This window comes from Mirounga leonina, unplaced genomic scaffold (genome assembly GCF_011800145.1).
Source record: "Mirounga leonina isolate KUSES-001 unplaced genomic scaffold, KU_Mleo_1.0 Mir_104, whole genome shotgun sequence".
Taxonomy (NCBI): domain Eukaryota; kingdom Metazoa; phylum Chordata; class Mammalia; order Carnivora; family Phocidae; genus Mirounga; species Mirounga leonina.
In genome coordinates, this window is record NW_023270231.1 from 12,890,272 (window position 1) to 12,910,726 (window position 20,455).

Genomic DNA, 20,455 nt, shown 5'->3' on the forward strand with positions numbered 1-20,455 from the left:
CCTAGGGGATTTGGCCTTGGGGAATGGAGTGGGGACAAGCAGGACTTCACTTACCGGTAGCCATGCTGGTGTGGGCGGGCCATGGTTAACCTGAGAGCAAATGTGGACAGTGGAAAGAGGGTGAGCCTTGCTACCTGAGTGACCTTGGCAAGTTGCAAGCCTTGGCTTTTGTCTTTTCTACAAGAGGGAGGTACACATAGTTGTCAAGAGCAGTTATGGACATTAAATAAACTGAGTCAGGTAGAGCAGTTAGCACAGAGCCTGATACCCAGGAGGCGCTTGGGAATGCCAGTTCTTTTCGCTTTTACTAGAACGTGCCTACGGGACACTTAAATCAAATGGAGACTGAGTCTCTGCTCAGCTCTGTAGCAGTTTGTAGCTGGGATGGACTTTTCCGGTCGTGTAACCCATCCCTCTCATTTCACTGATGAAACTAAGACTCAGAGGCAAGTGACTTACCTGCCCAAGGTCACACCTTGAATCATTAGGAAAGGTCTCCTTCCCACTTTCTTTAATGCAAACTTTTCCCTAAAAATCAGATCCAGTCTCTCCTCACCCATTGTAATAATTTGGGAATATTTTATGCTTGTGGCTGAGTTATTTTCCATAATCCTTTCTGACTGTGTAGACCAGCAGTTTTCTTTCATCTGTCCCAACCATTTGTGAGTCGTGTCCTAGGAATACTATGGTACTGAACTTACTCTATGCTCCTCATTGGGCTGAGCCTTTTGTTTTGGGATTCATTTCATCCTTTTGCCAACCCCGTGAGGTAAGTACTGTTGTTATTATTTTTGTGTTCAGATAAGGATACTGAGACTTAGAAAGGTAAAGTAAGTTGCTCAAGGTCACCAGTAGGTGATGCACCCGAATCAGAGTCCAGGTAGTGGCACTCTTGAGTCCACACTCAAGTTAACTGTAGCTGTTCTGGAGTGCCCTGTCAGTAAGGTGGCCTTGAAAGTTGCCATTTATTCCTGAGCTGAAGCAAACGTGCTGTGCATCTCAGGGAGATAATGTTGCTGAGGAAGCCTGATCAGAGGGGCCTGTGAGATCCGCAGTGTGGATTAGGAGGCTGTTGGGCAAAAACCCCACCTTCTGGGAGCAGCCAGCTAACAGAGCTCTGGGAAAGTGAGAACAGAAACAGAGGCAAAGAAATTCTAAAGGATACAGTGTGTGTCGAGAGCTCAGAGTCGTTTCCAAGTCGCTTGGGTAAATGCTCCCAGTGGCCAGGGAATTAGTAGCCAAGGCAGCTACTCTCTGTCATCACCTCCCCGGCTTCTTGCCTAGCCAAACTGACCTGATTCTCCAATCCCCCGGGATCCCAGGTAGCTATGAAACACTGCTCTTTTGAAGAGAAGGGAATCAGGTTGCCTTAGTTACCGGGAGGGTTGGAACACCAAGCTCAGGTGCACATAAGGAGAGACAAGGCTCAAATAAGTGGGAGTTGGAAGGTGGCCGGTGTGTTGCTGCAGAGCTTCCTGGTTTGGAAGAAGCCTTGGTCAGGGTTTGGTGGCATTTGCAGGGGTTGCCAAGTGAGGGGCAGTCGGCTGTCCTTGCTGACTGTCAGGAGCTGTCTCGAGCCATGTCTGCCTCCCTCCAGGCAATGAGGACCTGCAGCCGCCAGCTCAGTCAGGGGCCCTGGACCAGAGAAATCTGCTTCTCTTGGGGAAATGTCTGGGGTGACATCTCCTGGGGTTTCCACTTGGACAGGGCCAATGGCCGTGTCTGGGCTGAGTGTGTGTGAAAAGTTCACACGCCCTGCGTCTCGCAGCATGGACAGGGCCAGCCGGCTGCAAACCCTCAGGCAGAACAGTGAGAGGCTCTGCTTGCTGCTGACAAGCTTCTCCGCTGCCTTGAATCCCTGTTTCAGAGTGAGATAAAAGAAGAGAAAATTCAGAAACTGGATACAGTGGTGTTTTGTTATTCAACCTTCACCAGCAGGCCATTAAGCCTCCAGCTCCTGAGCAGAAAACCTCTTGCCAAAGTAATGGGGGGAGATTGAGGCAGAGACAGGCATTCGCTGTTGCTGTGTTGGGAGAACACAGAACATTTTCTAAAGATGCTGGACGGGGTGGGGGGGGGGGACTAAAAATGGACAAGTGCGGTGGGTCACATTCTCCACCCCTCCCTTAACCCCCCACAATTGCCTCCTCAGTGCTTCTACCCATGACATCTCACCGTTGGGAAGAAATGGGATCTTTCAGTTTCAAATGTCTGCCAAAGAAAAAGGACCCAGGCTTAAGTTCTCCCTCAATGGTCAGCCAGAAAAAAAAAAAAAAATGAAGCTGCATCAAGATTAGGGACACCTTTGTTGCCTGTTTTCTTCCCCTGCTCCATTCATCATTTGTTGGCAGCCAGGACCCCAGGCCAGCGGCAGCTGCTGACTTTCCCCAGCCGGCTGCCTGCTGTTGCTGGGCCCAGTTCCGTGGCAGCCCCGCCGTACCCCCACCCCCGGTTCCGTGGCAGCCCTGCCGTCCCCCCCCCCCCCCCCCGGTTCCATGGCAGCCCTGCCGTCCCCACGCCTGCTTTCTCCCCGCCCAGTGGCTTGTTTGATTGGTCAATGGGGCAGCTCTTCCGATCCACTGACTGGTACCTGACTTGGAAGGATAAAGTATCAAGATACAGGCATCAGGTGGCTGCTAGGATGAGGTGACCTTGGGACAGCCTTCTGATCTTGCATCTGTTGTGGCTTTTCTTAGGTAGGTAGGGCTCTGTGAGCATTTCACTTTGTATTCCAGGAATTTCTTCCAAGCACATGGCTTGTCTTTGTACTGCTAACAAGGCAAACAATAACTGGTTTTAACGTTGGTGGTAGCGAAGATAATAATAGTTACATTTTATCATTTCTATCCAGTACCTGTCATATGCCAAGCACTGTTGCTCATTGTAGTTTTCTGGCGTTTTGCAAATGGGGAAACTGAGGCTACTAAGAATGGGCAAGTGACAAGCTCAAGGTCAGACAGGTAGAAAGAGGCAGAGTTGGAATCTGAATCGAGGTCCATCTGATTTCAAAGCCTTACTCTTTGCACCGCTGCACTCTCAGTAAATTCGGAGAGAGGAAGGGCAGAGAGAGAGGGAAGAAGAGGGAAAAGGAACTTTTCGACTACAGAGGAATCAACAGAAACACACCTATCCGTGTATTGTTCACTGAGGAGAAAAACGATTGTGTGCTTCCAGCCAAACATCGGTCCCACGATACCGCACATTCCCTGCCGTAGATAAGGTCTTCGTAAAGATCTTCACAGGGCACCAATCAAGTTCTGGCTCTGTCTTTACATGTGGTAGGTGACCTCGAATAAGTTTCTTCTCCTCAGAGTAGGACGTGCCTACCCCCGAGGATGAGCTGACACCAGACATGGCAAGTCTTAGCCCAGTGCCAAGTGCACGTCAGGCTTTCTAATGGCAGCTCTTCCCGGTGAGGCGCATTTGCCCTCCTGGGCATCCGTAGAGGAACTCGAACGATCGTTCCTTCCTTGCCAACGCCGGTGTCTTCTGGTAAACCAGGGCTCATCTGAGCCACGTCAACATCAGAGCTTGCAAATCACCTCGGCAGCACTCATTAGATAAGTAAGTCAATAAATTCTTTTCCCCCCACCCCGGTCTTATCGGAGACAAGCCCTTCTTTGGAATTTCTGGAGTGAAGTGACTTGCCGGAGAGCTGGCACCGGGGCTGTGCGTGAAGCAGGGGTAAGGAATCGCAGTTGTCGTGGCAGAACTGAAAAGACTGCTGCAGAAACTGGAGGTATCTGGAATTCATCTGTAACTGCTTGATACCATGTCTCTTCACTCCAGAAGTCCTCCCCCCCCCCCCCCCCAACCTCTTGCTGATTTTCGCACAGCAGTGGCGCAGAAGGGCATTGGTATTTATCCCGTCCCACCCAGCCAGGGGTTGGCCATTCATTCAGCAGGTATTTATTGAGTGCCTACTGGGCTTCAGGCTCCCGTGCCAGTGCTAAGGATCAGAGCAAAGTCCCTGCGGCAGCAGGGTGTACCCTTGGGTGAGGGAGAAGGGCAAACAGTTAAACAGATAAGTTGCATTACAACTGGGGGCTTGGTGTTCTCTGGAATTCTTTTACCCATCTTAGGAAGATGGAGGGACAGACCCATCTGCTGCACCGGTTGGCAGTTGTGGGGTGAACTTAGATTTGGAACTGGGAGACATTTGTGCCTTCAACAGGGTGTTGCCAAGAGCCTGTCAGGATGAGCTGGGCACTGCGCTAGGAGCTGGGAATGCAAGGGTGAGATGCAACAGTCAGTCTGCAACTTGTAATATTTACTACAAATTAGTGAGAGAGTCATCAAGCTATGCAAATACAGTTAGAAATGCCAGGCTATCTGGATCTTGGTTTTCCTTCCTCTTCTGTTTCATCTAGACTCAATTAATCGTTCAAAAATATTTATTGAGTGCCTGTGAATGGCTAGGATGTCTGTAATATGCCAGGCATTATTCCAGCACTGGGGACTCGGTGGACCAACAGAAATCCTGTCCTTGTGGAGCTTATATTTTAGAGCAGAGGTTGTCAAACTTGCGGAAGCATCAGAACCACCTGGAGGACTTGTTAAATCCCACTCCCCAACTCCGACCTCCCCCCCACCCCAGTTTGCCTCAGTAGGGCTGTTGTGGGGCCTGGAAATCTGCATGTCATCCGGTCCCCAGGTGTTGCTGCTGGTCTTTGCCCTGTACAGCCATTGGCAGTCGATTCATTGAGTCCTCACAGTAGGCTGGGAGAGTACCATATTATTCCTGTTTCACAGACGGGGAAACCCAAGAAAGCAGGTGAGGTAACCTGGTCCTCCTTCTTACGCCAAGAGAGCAAGAGGAAGTGGTTTCCAGAGCAGGCACTGTTTCCCGGCATGGCTATGATTGCTATGAGCATACCATTGTCCTAGTTCTTTGGCTACCCTGAAGCCCAGTGGTGGCAAAATCTGGTATTTTCTCCTCCGTTGTGAAATAAAGCACAGGGAAGCAGGAAGTCAGGGGATTCTGGAAGCCAGAGGGACTTCTCTTTACATCAGAATGTCTAGAATCTAGGGGCGCCTGGGTGGCTCAGTCAGTTAAGCGTCTGCCTTTGGCTCAGGTCATGATCCCAGGGTCCTGGGATTGAGCCCTGAGTGGGGGCTCTCTGCTCAGCAGGGAACCTGCTTCTCCCTTTCTCTCTGCCTTGCCACTCTGCCTACTTGTGCTTGTTCTCTCTCTCTCTCTCTCTGTCAAATAAATAAATAAAATCTTAAAAAAAAAAATGTATAGGATCTGTATATCCATACTCAGGAGAGGATCAGAGGAAACAGTTGTATCTGTTTCTCAGTGGCACTGAGCCAGGACATCCATGCTGAGCTGTTCTGCCGAGAAAGGGTTGCTGGGCTCCTTCACCCTTGGGAACTTTCAGGGCCCCCTGCCCCCAGTCCGACTTCAGCCCTAGGGAGTGCAGGGGAGGTGTGTAGAAGAGGCAAGTCCCTCTTCTCGCTGAATCCTCACAAACCCTTGAGGGAGACATTGTCCATTGCTGGTCCCCTTGACCACAATTCGGATTTTATATCTCAGCCTTGTCACTGGCTAGTTCTGTGAGCTTGGTTAAGTTACTTAAATCCTCCTGAGCCTCAGTATCTTCACTGGCAATAAGAGAATGTTAGAACATACCTCATAGGGTTAGCCAAAACCGAATTAGAGGTGTGTCATTATATTCAAGTTCCACTCTCCAGATAGTTCTAAATGCAGGAATTAAGACCTCCTCAGTACATTTTATTATTATTATTTTTTATTATTATTATTTTTAAATTTTATTTATTTGGGTGCTTGGGTGGCTCAGGTGGTTAAGCATCTGCCTTTATGGCTCAGACCATGATCTCCAGGTCCTGGGATCGAGCCCCACGTCAGGCTCCCAGCTTAGCAGGGAAGCTGTTTCTCCCTCTCCTCTGCAGCTCCCCCTTCTTGTGCTCTCTCATTCTCTCTGTCTCTCTCAAATGAATAAATAAATTTTATCTTATTTTTTTAAAGATTTTATTTATTCATTTAAGAGAGAGAGCACAAGTGGAGAGGAGGGGCAGAGGGAGAGGGAGAAAGCAGGCTCCCCACTGAGCAGGGAGCCAGATGCGGGGCTTGATCTTGCGACTCTGAGATCACGACCTGAGCCGAAGGCAGATGCTTAATAAGCTGAGCCACCCAGGCGCCCCTCCTCAGTACATTTTATAGCTTTATCAATCATTATGTAATTACTGCTCAATTCATATATTTTGAGTACCAGATTTCTTAGACATAAACCACTTTCTTCCTGTTTTTCTGGGAAAACTGATCATACTTCAGAGGTAAACATCTTTCCAGTAAACAATGACTTTTGCTAGACAAGACTACTGAAAGGTATCTTAACAGTTCAAGGAGTTTCTAAACCAGCCTGAGTGCTTTATTTCCATCGCTGACATAAAACAAACATTTACCAGCTGCAGTGGAGACCGTGGGTATTTCTCCAGCTTCCTTACTGGTCACCCAGCCCAAGTTCTCAAAATGTGGTCCCAGACTAGCACATCAGCTTCTTCTGGGAACTTGTTAGAAACACAGATTCTCGGGGCGCCTGGGTGACTCAGTTGGTTAAGCGGCTGCCTTCGGCTCAGGTCATGATCCCGGGGTCCTGGGATTGAGCCCCACATCCGGCTCCCTGCTCAGCAGGGAGCCTGCTTCTCCCTCTCCTCTGTAGCTCCCCCTGCTTGTGCTCTCTCTCTCTCCTGAATAAAGAAAGAAAATCCTAAAAAGAGAAAAAAAAGAAAGGCAGATTCTCACATCCCACCTACTAAATCCAAAACTTGACTCTCCTGCCCCTTAAGTCTCAGAACCACTGGCCAAATGTTTGCAGCCAGAATGACCTAAGATATTCTGTTAGTGATTGCAGGCAAAAACTGACCAGATTTAAAGAACCTTCTGAGCACAGGTAGGGGCAGCCAGTTGAAATGGTCTTCATTGGCTTATGACCATTTTAGTATCATCCCCAGACTTTTAGTGTGCAAGCTGGACCTTCACACTTCCTTCACCAGACCCCACCATTGCTTGACATCTTCTTTACATTGAGGTTCATCTCACACATGAAGGTTAGAAAGGCCTTCCCCTGGGCCTTGCCTGGGCCCCATGGCACCTTACACTGTAGTAGAACAGCATGACCACCCGTGTGTTCTGCATTCATGGTTATTAGGTAGCCCAGTGGCTGGCAGGCAGTAGGAGTGCACTGAGTCAGGAAATGAATGTCCCCAGTTGGGAGTTTTAGATTCTGTTTCTGGCCCTTCTTTGGAGCTACAAGTCACTTGCCTTCCCTGATCCCTAGTCTCCATTGCTCTACCATGGGGGAATAATAACCTTTGATCTCCTTTCCACAACGGAGGATAGGAGGTTGTGTTTGGAGCTGGGGGACAAAAGGATCAGTCAGTGGTTCTCAAGTTCAGTTGCACATTAGTCTCACAGGAGGGGAGTGCAAAAAGTACCCATGTCTGGCCCACTCCCAGACATTCTGGTTTAATTGGACTGGGGTATGGCCTGGGCACGGGATTTCCAGGGTAGAGCCCAGATTGGAGAACCGTGACTATAGGTCAGTATGGTTTTATAAACAGGTTTCAGTGAGATTATATGAAAGTACCCCCTAGAAGTTTTTAAAACTAAAGATGATTTAGGAAATACTTAAAAAGTGTTGTGGGAGGAGAGAAGTAGATCTTTGGCGGATGTCAGTCACCTTGCTGTACCTGTCTTGTGATTTCTTTCCTGGCGTGTTAAGGTTCAGAGAGATTTAGGCTCATCTTTACTTTAATGTGAAAATCTTTAAATTCCCATTGTAGCAGTAATGGTTTTGGACAAATTGATCTAAGCTGCTGTGGAGTTGCAGGCCCAGGGGTTGGGCCTCCAGCACATCTTCTGTCTGACCTCAGCAGAACCCCATCTGGATTTCATGCACACATCTGTGTCCTTGAGACTCCAAGAGAGTGGGGCATGCAGACAATGTCACCATATAGATCATAGCCTGTGGGTAAGAACTAATAATAGCTAACATTTATTAAGACCTTAGACTGTGCGAGGATCTGAGCTGTGGGCTTTTAATGCATTATCCAATTTAATTCTCATAGCAGCCCAATGAGGTAAGAATGATACCGTCTCCATTCTGCTGATGGGGAAAGTGATACATAGGGGTTTGAAAACTTGCCCACGATTGTAAGCTAATAAGTGACAGAACTGGGATTCAAATTCAGACTGCCCGCCCCCAAAATGCATGTTCTTCACCATCGTGTAGATCAGGCAAGGCGGTCAGGGAGAGCAACACTGACTTATTCCTGGTAAATCAGACCAGAGCCTCTTTCACTATGCTGATTTCTGCAGTGGCAACTTCTTCCAGTTGCTCGGGATCTGTTTGGAGAGGCCAGACTTTTGTGTTTGCTCTACTCCTGTTTTAGCAGATGTCCCTCTTCAGGAAGCAGGGTGAGTGAGCTATTTTTTTTGAGTAGAGTGGTTTTTCAAAATCCACCCCCCAGGGATGAATGTCCTTGACCAAATTCCTTGGTCCATGGTGGTGATCAGCATCTTTGCTTCACCCTTGATTGTGTTCAAGAGAGCTCCATCTCTTATTACTTTGACACAAAAGACTTAGCAAGAATCAAGTTCCTCTTGGACTCTTGGTATCTGCCCAGCATATGGGCTTGGTCTGCAGCATTCTTGCTTGCTCAGCAGAACATCCTGTAGGATGTTTGTTTTGGGTTCACTAGAAGTCATTTGGGTCATCTCAGGCCCGAAATGGCTCTAACTGGGCATGAATTACTTTCCACTTCCATTGTACATTGGGTAGAACTGAAACAAAAGGATGCCACTACCTTTGTGTATTTGGTTCCTGGTGGGAGCTGTACTAGGAAGGGGGTTCAGCAGTGAATAAAGGCTAACGTCGCCCCTCGTGGAGCTTACAGACAAATAATAAAAACATAAAATAATTACAGATCAGGAAAATGAAGAGGATGCTGTATCAGAAAATAAGTCCTTGTGAATGATATCAGAGGTCAAGCCATAAAGTTGTAAAGATTCTATAATTAGAAAAACTGGGTTTGCTTTTAACTTTAAAAAAGATACATCTTTAATGATCCCCTGTCTCCCTCTTCATAAAGGTCGTCATAATTCCAGTGAGTAGATTGTGGTCCTCACTGTGGTGGCAACCAACAGGGTTTCTTCTTAACTTTGGCCAGGGAGCCAGGTTTCCCCTGCGTCTGGCATCATCTGTTGACTGCATACATCAGAACCTCCTAAGTGGCTCAAATGCAGATTTCCAGGCCCAGCCCCAGTCAACATAATCAGAACCCATGGATTATGTGGAACCCAGACTCCATGTGTGTGAAAAGAACCCTCAAGTGATTTTGATGCCATCTTAAGGTTGAGAACCCCTGAACCCAACCAGGACTAGAATCCCTTTGGCCTCTGCTACAACCTGGCCTGCTTTTTGGGCCTCATATCAAAGAAATCTCTTCCTTTTGTCAGGCATCTGTGGATTTTTCTCCAATGTGCTCAAGCATTCCCTCTCCAAGAATAAATGTTCAGTCTGTGTGCTCTCACCTCATGCCCCTCCCTCTGAAGAACATGGAGGAATTCCATAGCCACTGGCCCCCACTCATGTTCCAGCACTCACCCTCCTCCTCCTCCACCTCATCCTCTGATCACAGTTCCAGAAAGGTCACAGGAGCCCCATGATGAGCTCTTCCTCGACCTCCCTGTAGCATCCGACAACCTGGCTGACCCTCCTCCTTTCCTGGTGTCTTTCTTTAATTTTTATTTATTTTGTGGAGATATAATTGACATGTAAATTTAGTTTTAGGTGTACAACATAATGATTCAGTATTTGTATATATTACAAATGATCATCACAGTAAGTCCAGTTAATATCCTTCAATACGTAGAGTTTTTTTTCTTGTGATGAAAACTTTTAATATCTGCTGTTAGCAGTTTTCAAGTAGGCAGTTGCAGTATTGTTAACTATGGTCACCATGCTGTAGATTACATCCCCAGGACTTATTTATTTTATAACTGGAAGTTTGTACTCTTTGACCCCTTCACTCATTTTGCCCACCATACCTCCTGCCTCTAGCAACCACCAGTCTGTGCTCTGTATCTGTGAGCTTGTTTTGTTTTGTTTTATTTTTGGATTCCACGTTTGAGATCATATATATTTATCTTTCTCTATCTTATTTCACTTAGCATAATGCCCTCAAGGTCCAGCCATGTTAACACAAGATTTCATTCTTCTTAATGGTAGTAGTATTCCATTGTATATATACACCATATTTTCTTTACCCATTCATTCATTCATCAGTGGCCACTTAGGCTGTTTCCATATCTTGGCTGTTGTAAATGATGCTGCAGTGAGCATGGGGTGCAGATATATTTTTGAATTAGTGTTTTCATTTACTTCAAATAAATACCCAGAAGTGGGATTGCTAGGTCATATGGTAGTTCTATTTTTAATTTTTTGAGGAACCTACATACTGGTTTTTTTTTAAGATTTTATTCATTCATTTATTTACTTATTTATTAGAGAGAGAGAGAGTGAGAGAGCGTGCGCATGCGCGCGCACCAGTAGGGGGAGCGGCAGAGGGAGAAGCAGATTCCCCACTGAGCAGCCCAATGCCACTGGATCCCAGGACCCTGAGATCATGACCTGAGCCGAAGGCAGATGCTTAACTGACTGAGCCCCTAGGCGCCCCCCAAACTGTTGTTCCTAGTGCCCGCACCAACTTACATTCCCTCCAACAGTGCACAGGCATCTAATGGTGATGTTGACCCTCCTCCTCCATTGGCGATCACTCTTCTCCAGGAAAGGGAGGGCATTTTGTGGTCTTATCTCCTGTTGCTCTTCCCTAGTAGTGTCCTGTACCCCATGCTTCCTGCTGCATCTTGTCTAGCGAAACCTCAAGTGCCCATTTCCAGTTTCCTGCTGGACATCATTTCTGGGTCCAGACAAACCCTGTACTCTACTACAGATTTAAACCTGAATCCAGTCCTGGTCTCAAACAGCTTTGCCTTTTCTGCCATTCCCATGAGAAGGTGCCCCCATAATGACTAAAACATGCATGGTTCAAATTCTAAAGGCCCAAAAGGTATGCAGCAAAATGTAGGTATTCCTCCACGCCTGGTACCCATGTACACAGTTCCCCCACTACACACAGGCCACCCCTGTTTCCATCCTCTGGATTCCTCCCTCCCCCCATCTGGCTGCCAAGTTCTGCCACCCTTTCTTTTATAGGCTCCAACACCTGCTTCCTTTTCTGTTTATTCCTACTGAGGCTTGTTAGAAAACAGAGACCAAACTAGAGGTCTCTCCCTTCTAGCCAACCTGTGGCCTTCTTTCAGATCAGTCCTCTGACCACCCCTCTCCTCACGCTCTTTAGCCGCCCTCCCCCCACCCCCAAGTTTGCTGAGGGACAACCTTCTGAGCCTGACCGTCAAAGCTTCTCAAAGCTGGTCCTGCCTCATTTCCTATGTCTCTCATGCTTTGCCCCACTTTCCTCATTAATAAGATGGGGGTAATAGTAGAATTGACCTCAGACTATTTTTAAAGATTTTATTTTTTTTTATCTTTCCCATGCATCTTTTGGTAGCTTTTAAATTTTGATATAATTTTAAACTTACAGGAAAATTGCAAAAATATAAGAAATTTCCATATACCCTTTGCCCGGATTTACCAGTTTGGGCATGTTACGCATTTACCTTATAGTCTCTTATTTTCCCTATGTGTGAGTATGTGAGTCTATATATGTGTGCATATTATACAAACCTATGTAATCATATGAAACCATTACATAGATAAACCATTTAAGAGTAAGTTGGCTAGGGGCGCCTGGGTGGCTCAGTCGTTAAGCGTCTGCCTTCGGCTCAGGTCATGATCCCAGGGTCTTGGGATCGAGCCCCGCATCGGGCTCCCTGCTCGGCGGGAAGCCTGCTTCTCCCTCTCCCACTCCCCCTGCTTGTGTTCCCTCTCTCGCTGTGCCTTTCTCTGTCAAATAAATTTAAAAAAAATTAAAAAAAAAAAAAAAGAGTAAGTTGGCTATAGGGGCGCCTGGGTGACTCAGTCTGTTGGTCTCAGCTCAGGTCTTGACCTCAGGGTCGTGAGTTCAAGCCCCATGTTGGGCTCCACGCTGGGCATGGAGCCTACTTAAAAAAAAAAAGTAAGTTGGTTATTACTCTTAAGTTGGACATCGTGTCTCTTTGCCACTAATACTTCAGTGTTTGTCTATATGTGTGTGTATAAGAAACAAAAGGTCCTCTTATACAACCACACTTCATCCAATTTTAATAAGTTTATCTAAAAATACTTGGCAGAGTGCCAGTAGCACGTAGGTGCCAGTGATTGTCCGCTGCGGTCCCTGAGCTCCCTTGATTGGTCCGCTGCATATGGTCCACCTGGGTTAGTGGCAGCCCCCAGACAGGCCCTGCCCTTTGCCATTCTCCCCGTGTGGGCCCGGGTCCCAGCCCCGCCTGTATCCGTGGACGCCCCACCTCCCTCACAGGCCACAGGCGATGCCACCTCCTTCAGGAGGTCTTCCCTCATCCACCCTGTCCCTCCCTGCTCCTGCCTGGAAGTGATCTACCTTAAGTCAAGTCTCTCCTAGTCAAAAGCAGGAAAAGCCTGTACCAGATGGTTCTGGGAAGAAGCTGCTGCTGTGAGCTGAGATTTCCTAGGAATCTAAGGAAGGGAATAGGAGCCCTCACTGCTGGGCAGGTGGGACTGCGGCTGGAGGCCACCAGAGGTTTCTGCTACCTCCCGAAACGTACTTACAGCAGATCTAGAATTTGTTCATAAATTCGCGAACTTGGTTTCCAATCAGTTCTGCCTCTAACTTGCTGTGTAAACTTGGGCAAGCTGCTTAATCTCGTTGAGCCTCAGTTTCCTTGCCTCATACAAATAAGGCTAAAAGAATAGCCAAGATTTTTATTGAGCGCTAAGTGCCGCACTTTTATATTTATTCACCCGACCGTCTGAGGGAGGTGCTGTAACCCCATCTAAAGAGGGGGAAGTTGAGGCATGGAGGGGCTAAGTAATTTGCCTAAGGTCACACAGCTAGAAAGTGGCAAAGCTGGGATTCAGTCTCAGGCTGTCTGGTTCCAGAGCTCCCGCTCTTAAATGGCTACCCAGTTTGAAGGGTTATTGTGAGAATTGCAGCATGGATCCTTCCATGTAAGGCACTTAGCAGACTGCAAGGCCCAGACTCAGTACTCAAAAATGTTAACAGTTAAGACATTATCACAGCCTTAGGTGACCCTTATCCTCCTGCATGGCCCCAGCCTGTCTCATAACCCTTCAGCCCAGCAACCACAGTTAACTCAGTGTCCGAAAATTCAGTGCTGATTTGGAAAAATCACAGAGCTGACCTTGAATTGGACTCACCTGGTACCAGGAACTATGATAAGAGTCAGGGATCATGTGGTACCAACCACAGCAGCTGCCATGCCCAGGAGAGTCTGTAGGCAGTTGGCCATCCCTAGGTCATTCTTTCTCAGAACTTCTAAGTCAATTGTTCTGATTCTGGGGCAATGAGTAGGACTTAGTGGTTCCTGTATCTGAGCACATGTTCGATTCTGGGCCCTGCTCCTGGCCTCACTCCTGTGTGGCAAACTCCCACTCATTAGTGTGATCCCTACCGTCTTGCTGCTGGAAGCGTGGGCTGTGGACCAGCACATCAGCATTGCCTGGGAGCTTGTTAAAAATGCAGAATCTCAGATTCCACCCCAGGCCCACTGAATCAGAAACCATTTTTGGTGGTGGTGGTGTGGTTTTTTTTTTTTTTAATATGGAATTCTTCATGAATGTGTGGGTCCTCCTTGCACAGGGGCCACGCTAATCTCTGTATCGTTCCAATTTTAGCATATGTGCTGCCAAAGCAAGCAGCAGAAACTGCATTTTAACAAGATCCCGGTGGTCCATAAGCATGCTGATGTTTGAGTAGCACTGGCTAGACCATTCAATAGGACTTATTACTGCGTAGCCCTGGTTTTTCTGTTTGTTTTAATATTTTGTTTTTGTTCTGTGGCTGACTGCCTCTTACGAAGCTATGATGTTGGGCACACCACGTATTTGTGATATCAGTAAACAGCAGATTCTCACAACCGGTCATAAACACTGTCCGGGGAAAAGAGTTTCTAAGCCTGTTCCCAGAGCTTCACGTGCAATAAGGGAGTGAAGCTGGATGGGGTGTGAAGGTCAGTTCAAAGGGTATCACACCTGCTGAGAAAAGGCAGGTCTTGCGATTGTAGGGTATTCAGCAGCTGGGCCAGAGCAGATGCGGGCTCTGTGGGAAATCCCCAGGGTGGCAGAACATGGCCCTTGGGGACATGGGGCGGTTGGAAGGTGGGAATTCTTGGGAGGCTAGTGCCTGTGGCTCTAACACATAATGAGGAGGTGGCCCAGCAGGCACTTGGCAGAGATCACAAAGGCAGGGTTCCAGCCCTCAGAGAACAGTGGCAAGAGCAAGACAAGGAGGTGTAGGGTTATCCTCATAAGCTTCCCAGGCAGGGGCTTGAGCCAGCGAAATAAATGGCGGACTCCCTGGGACTAGCTCTGAGTAGGGAAGAATATTGCCATGAGGCTACCAGCAGAAACAATGCCTACGGCCAAGGCTTAGGCTGGTGGAGGCAGTGTCCCCACATGAGACGCTGGGTCCAAGCCAGGAGGAGCCTGAGTGGGGTGGCACTGGGGTAGCAGAGACCAGGCTCCCGGTGGAGGACCCAGGACAGGAGGGGCAGGGAGCCAGCTGCGGGCTGTAGAGAAAGTCTGTAAGACGTCCGTAGACTGCCTTGCCTTTCCTGGCATAAGGTTGGCAAGGAGGTGTGGCCAGATTCCAGAAGGCTTTCCCATCACCGCTTGCTGGGCCCTGGTTCACCTATGGACAGCCTTTTAGCGTAAGTGTGGACCTTGCCCCGACACATTCCTGAGATGATAATGCCCAGTCATCCCATGGAACACAGTGACAGCCGTCCATGTGAATGGGGCTCCTGACACTCTCCTGGGGTTCATTTCCAGTTTGTTTGATGTTGGTATGTCTGTCTGTGTAAAATGACTGAAGAACGAATCATTAGTGAGCTGTCCAAAGTCCCTTTGGGAACATTCCAGGAAAATAAACCAATATTCCATCAAAGCCACAAATGGCTTTTTTTTTTTCCATTCCTTCAAAGCAGGGTTTCTCAGAGTGTGGTCCATAGACTTCCTGCCTTAGACTCCCCCAGGGAGCTCATAAAACAGATTCCTGGGCCCCCACCTGAAAAACACTGAATTACAATCTCAGTGGGGCTTCCAGAATTCTGCATCTTTATTTTATTTTTATTTATTGGAATCTGCATTTTAGATATGCTACCCAGATGATTCTAATATGCCTTAAACTGGAAACCCTCTCCTCCCTGCCCCAGGAGATGCTCTCCTTGCTTTGCAGGAACTGAGTGTGCGCCCTGCCTGCTGGTGTACCCCCTCCATGCGCTGCTACCCCCAGCTTCAAGGTCTCCTCTTGCAGGAGCCTGCCTTGTCCCAGCTCGGGGAAGGGCCCCTGCTGTGCCCCTTTCTCATAGGCATCCACCACAGAGCCATCATCCTTTTCATGTCTGTTCTCCACCGAATGGTGTAGTGTCCTGTCAGTCTCCCAGGCCCAGCACCATGTCTTGTACATGATCGGTGCTAGCAAACGAGGGGATACCCCTGAAGGCAGCTGAGAGGCAACGGGAAAGTCACAGAATAAAGGGTGATGAATAGATACCTCCTGACTCCTCTCTTGGTCAGTCTGAAGTCCTAGGTCAGGTTTTGGAGCTGGAGGGCAAGCGTTGGACCCAGAGAGAGCCCAGGGCTCTGAGTGGCTGGGAGCACAGCCCACCTGTGTGGGGTTGAGGCATCTCCTGCGGAAGCCCAGCTCTCCGTCTGCCGTTCAGGAAGACCCCCTGATGTGGAAGAAAAGACTCAAGGACAGTTTGCCAGCTCCACCTGACCCCACACCCAGGGCCGCTAGAATGCACAAGCCTCCCCCTTGTCAGGAGGCACTAAAGAATAGAGCTATTGGACCGTGGAACTCCCACGAGTCCTTTCCCCCGGAGTTTCCCAGCATCAGCTACCGTGATTTTCTGCGCAAGGTTCCATATTGCTGTTTGCCAAACCGGTAACTGTTGACCCAACGGGCATCACACAGGCTGTCTTAATCATGTCGGTGAGGAGAGAGCCAGCTGCCTATGGTCTCAGAATGCTGCCCGTCACCTGTCTCTGAGAATCAAGCTGCAGCTCCTTATTCTTCGTTGGAGCACCACGGAACCTGCTTTACAAGCCCAGGGTCCCTCCTCTGAGCTTGCTTATCTGTGTGCGTGTGGTGGGCGGGGAGGTGGGGGTACCCGAGGGGACTCTCGGGTTAGCCCAGACTGCTGTGGCTGCAGGGGACCTCAGCACAGGAGACAGCCTGACCTCTTGATGCATGAGGTCAGGGTAAGGGCAATGTGCTCTCAATCCAGAGTAGGGTCAGAACCTTCCTTGGTTCTTTGAAGAGAAAGGAGAGGCTGAGTTGTAGGGGCAGGGCAGAGCCTCTGAGGGCTCCGTGCGCAGCCTGCCCTCAGCAAATGCTTCTTGAGTTGATCAAAGGGGAGCGTCCAGTTCTAGTTAATGTGGGCTGTGTCAGAATCCTTCAGGCGTTGGCTGCAATGTCATGGGGGAGTCAGGTATTATAAGATTGTGGGTCATTACTGAGTCTCTTCCGTGCTTTTTTCATAAGGATATTATTTCTGAATCTACTCCCTTTCTCTCTCATCTCCCCAAATTACGCTTGATTTGCCTCTAGGAGGAGGGCAATGCTGTGCTCTCATTTGGTCAGGATTTTAGATTCAAAAATAATAAAGTTCAAAAATCTCGCTGGGTGCTGGGGAAACTTCCCGGAGGTTGTGACAGCCGCCATGTACCGAGGAATTTTACGTGCATTTACTGTTTCACTTGCCCTCACTTTCCACAGGAGGCAGCTGAGGCCTGGAGAGATCAGGGGATTTGTCAGGGTCACACAGCAAGTTGGCACGAGGGTTGGGTTTCCATCCAGGGCTCAGTGCTTGTCACTGCCGCATTGTCTCCTGGAGGTCATTGGCTCGCGTTGATGGAACATGGCTAACACTCATTGAGTCCTCCACCGCTTCTCAGAGGGTTTTGTGTATGTGTCCTGATTTGAGAATTAGTTAAGCTCTCGCACTCTCCAGGGTGCAGGGACTGGAATCCAGGCACTGGAGGAAGTTTCTGCCTCCTTCCTAGAGTCCATAGGCAGCCAGAGTCCACAGACCCTCCTCTGCAGGGCAGTGGGGCTGGGAGGTATTGCTCAGCAGTTGGTGGGCAGCGTGGCCGGGGGTTGTGGAGGAGGTGGGGTTGTGATGACCCACGGGGCACATGGTCCCTTGTCGGCTCCCGGGGGCCACACTCAGGGCCCTCCCCCCCGCCACGACCTCCTCTCCTATTTCCCTCTTTGGCCCCTGCCCTCGTAGACACTATAGCTGTTTGGAAAAGTGAACACAGAGGTCTTTTCAGAAGGAGTCTTGTTCTCCAGTATTCCCAGTATCCTTACTCACTGGAGAGAAAGAGAGAGAGAGAAGCAGGATTGTGTGGGAAGGAGAGGCAAGTGTATGGGAACAGTTGAGATGCAATTGCTAATGACTCCTGAAATTTGTCTCCTAAATGTCCTGCTTGCGAGCAGGGGCGCTGCCCGCCTTAGTGAGGGGCCAGGCCACACTGAATGATGTGTTATCAATACAGTACAATAGCCCTCCAACATCATGAAGACCCTGGTGTTAGGAGGAGATGGAGGGGCCTTTTTACACAGCATGATCCAGCTTTTATTGTATAACCCCTGGGCCTACTGGCCCTTTGTTCCTGTTCTCTTTGACAAAGGATTTTTTTTTTTTAACTTTCTGATTAGAAACCAGTAGTTTAAGCCTGCTAATCACCTCTTTTGGCTTGGCATGCAAACCAGGGAAAGACCGGAGCACTTAATCTGTTTGCAAGGGCCCTCTCAGTTCCAGAAGTTCAGAAATGTTGTCGCCACCCCCCCCCACTTAAAAAATTATTCAGTGCAATTCCTACTGTAATTACAATAATAAACATTCTGAGGTGTATTACTTTTTAGTTTACTTTTTAAAACATTAGTTTACTTTTTTTTTAAGATTTTATTTATTTATTTATTTATTTATTTGAGAGAGAGAGAAACAGCATGAGAGGGGAGAGGGTCAGAGGGAGAAGCAGACTCCCCGCTGAGCAGGGAGCCCAATGTGGGACTCGATCCTGGGACTCCGGGATCCTGACCTGAGCAAAGGCAGTCGCTTAACCAACTGAGCCACCCAGGTGCCCAACATTAGTTTACTTTTTAAACATTTTATTATTTATTATTTTGGGGGCTCCTGGGTGGCTCAGTTGGTTAAGAGACTGCCTTCGGCTCAGGTCATGATCCTGGAGTCTCAGGATCGAGTCCCACATCGGGCTCCCTGCTCAGCGGGGAGTCTGCTTCTCCCTCTGCCCCTCCCCCGTCTTTCTCTCTCTCTCTCCCTCTTTCTCCCTTTCTCTCTCTCAAATAAATAAATAAAATCTTTAAAAAAAAAACATGTATTTTTGATTGGGTAAAATATACATAAAATTGACCATGTGAACCATATTAAGCATCCAGTCTGTGGTGTTCAGCACATTCACGTTGCTGTGCAACCATCACCACCATCCATCTCCAGAACTCTTTCCATCTTGTAAAACGGAAACTCTGTCCTCATTAAACTCTCAGCTCCTTGTTCGCCTCTCCCCTCAGCCTCTGGTGGCCACCGTTCTACTTGCTGTTTCTCCCAGTTTGAGTGCTCGGGGTACCTCATATGAGTGGACTCCCACGGTGTTTGTCTTCCTGCGACTGGTTTGTTTCACTCCGCGTAACGCCCTCCAGGTTCATCCACGTTGTCGCGTGTGCAGAATGTCCTTCCTTTTTTAAGGCTGAATAGTATTCCGCTGTGTGTACACAACACGTTTTGTGTATCCATTTATCCATTCATGGACACAGTGGTTGCTTTCACTGTTGGGTTGTTGTGAATAATGCTGCTTCGAACATGGGTGTACGAATATCTGTTTCTGTCCTTGCCTTTAAATCTTTTGGCTTTATTCCCAGAAATGGAATTTCTGGGTCATAACAGCAATTCCACTTTTAATTTTTTGAGGAGTCCTTGCACTCTTTTCCACTGTGGCTGCACCATTTTACACCCGCAGGGGCAGTGCACTCGGCCTTCCCATTTCCCCACCCCTTCACCCTCACACTTGTTATTTTCTGGGCTTGTGTACAGTAGCCGTCCGAATGCGTGCAAAATGGTATCTTGTGCTTTGGATTTGCATTTCCCTGATGACAAGCAGTGTTGAGCATCTGCACAGGTACTTCTTAAAAAATCTAACTCCTGGGGCGCCTGAGTGGCTCAGTTGGTTAAGCGACTGCCTTCGGCTCAGGTCATGATCCTGGAGTCCTGGGATCAAGTCCCGCATCGGGCTCCCCCTGCTCGGCGGGGAGTCTGCTTCTCCCTCTGATCCTCCCCCCTCTCATGCTCTCTCTCTCTCTGTCTCATTCTCTCTCTCAAATAAATAAATAAAATCTTTAAAAAAAAAAAAATCTAACTCCTGGGCGCCTGGGTGGCTCAGTTGGTTGGGCGACTGCCTTCAGCTCAGGTCATGATCCTGGAGTCCCGGGATCGAGTCCCGCATCGGGCTCCCTGCTCAGCGAGGAGCCTGCTTCTCCCTCTGACCCTCCCCCCTCTCATGTACTCTCTCTCATTCTCTCTGTCTCAAATAAATAAATAAATCTTTAAAAAAAAAAAATCTAACTCCTTGGGGCACCTGGGTGGCTCAGTCGGTTAAGCGTCTGCCTTCGGCTCAGGTCATGATCCCCGGGGTCCTGGGATCAAGCCCCGCATCGGGCTCTCTGCTCAGCGGGATGCCTGCTTCTCCCTGACCTTCTGTCCCTCCCTCTGCTTATGCTCTCTCTCTCTTTCTCAAATAAATAAACTCTTTAAAAAATAAAATAAAAAAATAAACAACTAACTCCTCATGTCCTTTCAAATATAGAGAGTCAGTAAAATGTATGTTCAAGTAGCTGAATGGGTTTAATGCTGCCTGGATTTAATGCCGGCTCCACTCCTTACTGACTTTGTTACCTGGGTCCGCTGCAAGACCTCTCTGTGCTTCAGTTTCTCATCTGCAAAATGAGATAATACATAAATGGATCTCACAGGGCTACCGGAAGGACTCAGGGAACGAATACAGTTATGTCCCGCAGAATACTTTCTGTGTGTGGGCTAACTGCTTTGCATCCTTACTCTCTGAGCAGAGTCGAATCTGCTGCCTTCCATCAGCCAGGGATACTTCTCTGCCAACTCTTTTTCAAGTAGGGGCATTTGAGGTGAGACGGTAGCTAGAATCTGGTGGGTTTTCACACCCCAAGGATG

General features: G+C 48.3%; 1 protein-coding gene and 1 pseudogene across 2 annotated transcripts in view; one reads left to right on the top strand and one right to left on the bottom strand.

Annotated features, from left to right (window-relative positions):
* WWC1 (WW and C2 domain containing 1) overlaps positions 1–20,455 on the top strand; it is a 147,269-nt gene that overhangs the window by 4,455 nt on the left and 122,359 nt on the right. The gene's annotated exons all lie outside the window — the stretch shown is intronic.
* On the bottom strand, positions 13,783–13,882 carry LOC118017675 (annotated as a pseudogene).